This window comes from Bison bison, unplaced genomic scaffold (genome assembly GCF_000754665.1).
Source record: "Bison bison bison isolate TAMUID 2011002044 unplaced genomic scaffold, Bison_UMD1.0 scf7180017864030, whole genome shotgun sequence".
In the NCBI taxonomy this organism is placed as follows: domain Eukaryota; kingdom Metazoa; phylum Chordata; class Mammalia; order Artiodactyla; family Bovidae; genus Bison; species Bison bison.
In genome coordinates, this window is record NW_011494602.1 from 2,381,762 (window position 1) to 2,387,761 (window position 6,000).

The window sequence follows — 6,000 nt, forward strand, 5'->3', positions numbered from 1 at the left end:
CAAAGACCAGTAGTCAATTTAAAGAAGCTGCCTTTGTCTGGGGGGTGGGGACAGGGAAACCTGAGGTGACTCCTGCAGGTTGAGCTCTGGACAAGAGTTGTCCATTTAACCCAACTTCTTTCCTGGAGCTTTGGATCTATTTTCCCTGTTAGCAGCTCCCCAAACCTGTCTCTGCCATGAGGACCATTGTTTTCTCCTTTCCTTCCCACATTTAACTGTGATCTTACCTACCATCCCCAATTCTGCCTCATTTGTCTTCAGTATAGTCACCACTACCAGCTTCATTCTATTTTCTGCCTTTCAAAGAGCTCCATGACTGTATTTTTTCACACCAGAATCCGCAGCATCTAGGTTGCTGTTTGTTACAAACACTCATTTCACATCGGTTGAATGAGTAACACATGGGTCAGTGAACAGTTAGTCTGCTGGGCTCAAGCCAGGCCAACCCAGAAAGAAGCTCTGACCCTACTCAGCCTCGCTTTGTACCCTCTGTGTTTTGTACAATGCCGGATGGATCAAAACTCTTTACAACAGAATGAACTTCCAACTCCAGACCACCTGAAGTACACGCAAGCCTTCATGTTGTAAACTCAGTGCTGAGGTAATGCTGGAAATCTCTTCTTTCATCTTAGAAGAAGACAAAGAACTATCTTTTTTCAATCTCTGAGCCCCAGTTTCCTCACCTGGAAAATGGGGAGGAATTTTTGGTGTGTGATTCACTAGTTGTAACATAGATCATATGAAATGATCCATGTATCGATGTATTCATTGTTTAAGGAGTAGTTTTATGAATGCCTACGATGGACAAGGCCTTTAAATGGCATCTTCTCAACCTAGGTGCAGTATGTCAGCTCTCCTTCTTCAACATTCCTACACTTCCTCCTCTGCTCTGTTTTTCTCAAAAGTGTTTATATATTTTAAATTTTACACTATTTGTTATAATTATCTATTAAATTTTTTATTACATATCTCCAATTACTAGGCTTCTAGGTTTTAAGCTTCAAGAGAGGGATAATTTGGGTTTTTGGTGTTTTGTTTTGTTTTTTGCTATTGTTTTTCTGGGCCTGCCCCTTTGTGGGCATTTAATAAATAATATTGACTGAATAAACAAGTGTCCCATGTTTGGAGTGCAAGTGATGGAATAAACCAGGTTATTATATAAAACTCAAATGTTTCCCTTATTAGAGAAAACTTGCTGAAGAATGTGTGTTCTGTACAGATTGCTTGTACAGAAGGGCTGGAGTTGGGCTGAAGGAACAGTTTAGGAGGCCAGTACATAATCCAGGCAAGAGATGACAAAATGCCTGAGCTCAGACAGTGTTTTGAGTGAAGGGAAGGAACAATTAGAAAGTACTGAGAATAGAGAATTGCAGGTGGTGGGTGCTTAGATGTGAGATGTGGTGGGAAAAGTGAAATTGACATTGAATCTCTCATTTCTGGTTTGGCTAACTGGGTGAATGATAAGTTGTGCTGAGATGGGGTTGTTGGAGAAGGAAGTGATTGTTTGAAGGATAAACACAGGGAGAGATTTGTTGTCAGGTGCCTCTGGGTGGACAGATGTTCACCAGGAGATGGACCACGGCCCTGGGTTAGGAAGAGAAATTTAGGCTGGGGCAAAGACTTGAGAGTCACAGTCCTAAGCTCTAAGAACAGCATGCAGAGTGAGGATGGGAAAGAGCTAAGGGGAACACTATCATTTGGGATAAATGGAGAAAAAGAAGGGCTGCAAAGAGAACTGAGAGCAATCATAAGAGTGGGAGAAAACAAAGGGAAATTTTTCAAAGAGGGAAAAGCCAAAGACTTCAGATGTCATAAAGATATCAAACAGCACAAAGAATGAAGAGTTTCCACCCAACGTGGCACATGGAGAATCAGGTGACAAAATGGACATTCTCACAGAAAGACTGAAGATCATCAATTTCATTCTGCCTCTCCATAGACTGAGGAGCATCCCATTTTGTTAAAAGATAAGCCTTTGCTTATTCTGTTTGAGATCCTAGAGTTCTGTACCATGGATGATGGAAAAGACTTCTGTTTACTTAAAATCCAAGACTACTACAATCTCCTTCAGGCCAATTATCCATAATTCCTTTACTTTATTAGAAAACGTGGTGTACTGGAGAGTTTGACAATTAGGAGCCAGATCTAATTTAACATCTGTTATGGCTAAAGGCAATGGCACCCCACTCCAGTACTCTTGCCTGGAAAATCCCATGGATGGAGGAGCCTGATAGGCTGCAGTCCCTGGGGTCGCTAAGAGTCGGACACGACTGAGCGACTTCACTTTCACTTTTCACTTTCATGCATTGGAGAAGGAAATGGCAACCCACTCCAGTGTTCTTGCCTGGAGAATTCCAGGGACGAGGGAGTCTGGTGGGCTGCCGTCTATGGGGTCACACAGAGTTGGACACGACTGAAGCGACTTAGCAGCAGCACGGCTAAAGGGTATTCTTGCCTCAGAAATCCCATGGACAGAGGAGCCTGGTGGGCTACAGTCCAAGGGAGTCACAAGAGATGGGCACAACTTAGCAACTAAACCACCACATTGGCTAAAGAGGGACCTTGAACAACACATGGAATTTTCTTTCAGTTCAGTTTTCTTCACTGGTAAAATTATGGGGTTGGCCTCAATCAGGCCCCAGGGGATATGCATCAGGGGTAGTGACCTTTTAACTTTAATATTTATGAATTAATGAAATCTATGGTAGATATTTATTAAAGATTCTACAAGTAGCCAATTTCTATTCCATTCCAATGATAATTTTGTTGTTGGAATCATTTCAGTTCCTCTCTATATTATGCATATAGAAGCCTAAATAGTACACAGAGCTTTCTAATATGCTCATGACTCAAGCAGCAGAGTATATAAAGAAGATGGAACAAAATATAGACTCTATACCTCTGTCATAGGCTGTTGGCTGTTGTCAAGCTGAAAATGGTTTATTTAGTATTCTAATTACAAAGAAGCAGGGCTAAACCACTTATATTATTCTTAAGATTCCTTTTAAATATAATTAACACAAATTAAGACAATATTTGCAAGGGTCCTGAAAACAAAACACAATGACAAAACGACTAGACTATTGATTTAATAGATTTCTTAAATGTAACTAAGAAAAATTTTTGCTATTTAAGCTGTGTTTTCTCAAAGTTTCACCAACATGATAAAAATACCAGTGAACCTCTCCCTCTCTGTCTCTTAAAGAAATGGAGAGAGTGAGGACTGAAGAATCATGGTGATGCTGAAAATGTGGTTTTTGAATTCATATGTTAATTGTATTAGATTATTATTCAGCTTATCTCCACTCCTTCCTCTCAACTTCCAAGGAAATTGTGTACTTTTCTGCCTAACACATACAAGGCCTTGATCATGTGTCCTTGATCTTAGACTGTTGGGAAAGCCTAGAGACCTTTTCAAGAAAATTGGAGAAACTGAGGGAACATTTCATCATGCAAGGATGGGCACAAATACAGGACAGAAATAGTAAGGACCTAACACAAGTAGAAGAGATTAGGAAGAGGTGGCAAGAATAAATAGAAGTGTATAAGAAAGGTCTTAATGACCCAGAAAACCACGATGGTGTGGTCACTCACCTAGACCCAGACATCCTGGGGCAGTCAAGTGGGCCTTAGGAAGCATTACCACAAACAAAGGTGGTGGAGGTGATGGTATTCAGCTGAGCTATTTTAAATCCTAAAAGATGATGCTGTGAAAGTGCTGCACTTGATATGCCAGCAAATTTGGAAAACTCAGCAGTGGCCACAGGGCTGGAAAAGGTCAGTTTCCATTCCAATCCCAAAGAAGGGAAATGCCAAAGAATGTTCAGACTATTATACAATTGCATTCATTTCACATGCTAGTAAGCTTATGCTCAAAATCCTTCAAGCTAGGTTTCAGCAGTTTGTGAACCTAGAACTTCCGGATGTACAAGCTGGATTTAGAAAATGCAGAGGAACTATTGTTCAAATTGTCAATGTCCATCGGATCATAGAAAAAGTAAGGGAATCCCAGAAAAATATCTACTTCTGCTTCATGGGGTCATGAAGAGTTGGACACGACTGAGCAACTGACACTTTCACCTTTTTCTGCTTCATTGACTACGTGAAAGCATTTGACTGTGTGAATCACAACAAACTATGGAAAATTCTTAGATAGATAAGAATACCAAACCACCTTACCTGTCTCCTGAGAAACCTGTTTGTGTGTCAAGAAACAACACTTAGAATCAGACATGAAACAATGGATGGGTTCAAAATTGGGAAAGGAATACAACAAGGCTATACATTGTCACCCTGCTTATTTAACTCCTGTGCAGAGTACATCATGTGAAATGCCATGTTGGATGAATCACAAGCTGGAATCAGTTGGATGAATCACAAGTTGGAATCAGTTGGATGAATAACAAGCTGGAATCATCAATAATCTCAGTTACACAGATGACACCACCCTAAGGGCAGATAGTGAAGAGGAAATAAAGAGCCTCTTGATGAAAGTGAAAGAAGAGAGTGAAAAGACTGGCTTAAAACTAAACATTCAAAAAACTAAAATCATGACATCCAGTCCCATAACTTCATGGCAAATAGAAGGGGTAAAAGTGGAAACAGTGATAGATTTTATTTTCCTGGGCTCCAAAATCACTGTGGACAGTGACTGCAGCATGAAATTAAAAGACACTTACTCCTTGGAAGGAAAGTTATGGCAAACCTAGACAGTGTATTTAAAAGCAGAGACATCATCTTGCCAGCAAAGGTCCGTATTGATAAAGCTATGGTTTTTCCAGTAGTCATGTATGGATGTGAGAATTGGACCATAAAGAATGCTGAGCACCCAGGAATTGATGCTTTCGAATTGTGGTGCTGGAGAAGACTCTTGAGAGTCTCTTGGACTGCACAATCAGACCAGTCAATCCTAAAGGAAATCAGCTGAAGCTGAAGCTCCAATACTTTAGCCACCAGATGCAAAGAGCCGGCTCATCAGAAAGAACCCTGATGCTGGGAAAAATTAAAGGTAAAAGGAGAAGTGGGTGGTAGAGGATGAGATTATTAGATAGCATCATTGACTCAATGGACATGAATTTGAGAAAACTCCAGGAGATAGTGAAGGACAGGGAAGCCTGCCATGCTTCATGGAGTCACAGAGTCATTCACAACTTAGTGACTGAACAACAAAAATGTGGGTGGAAGTGACAAGGTCACTGCTGCTTGATGTTCTGACATCAAATAGTGTTGGCTTCTCCTTCTTTGAAATGGCATCTTAGACAAATGGGGACAGTGTATATTTCTGCTAGTGCTTCAGGAAACTTTCTTCTCCACCATGAGAAGGATTTCTCCCTAGTAACTCTCCATTTTCAACCTGAATCTCAAAAAGAGATTCATGCAACACAATTGCCCTAGTGGACCTATAGACTCTGAGTGACCCCAGCCGACTTGTGGACCCTGAAACATAAGAACAAATGATCATTGTTTGAAATCACTGAATTCTACATGGGTGTGTTATGAAATATGGCTGTTTCAATGGTTGACTTCAGTTCAGTTCAGTTCAGTTCAGTCACTCAGTCATGTCCAACTCTTTGTGACCCCATGAATCGCAGCATGCCAGGCCTCCCTGTCCATCACCAACTCCCGGAGTTCACTCAAACTCATGTCCATCGAGTCAGTGATGCCATCCAACCATCTCATCCTCTTTCGTCACCTTCTCCTCCTGCTCCCAATCCCTCCCAGCATCAGAGTCTTTTCCAATGAGTCAACTCTTCACATGAGGTGGCCAAAGTATTGGAGTTTCAGTTTCAGCATCATTCCTTCCAATGAACACCCAGGACTGATCTCCGTTAGGATGGACTGGCTGGATCTCCTTGCAGTCCAAGGGACTCTCAAGAGTCTTCTCCAACACCACAGTTCTAAAGCATCAATTCTTCGGTGCTCAGCTTTCTTCACAGTCCAACTCTCACATCCGTACATGACCACTGGAAAAACCATAGCCTTGACTAGATGGACATTTGT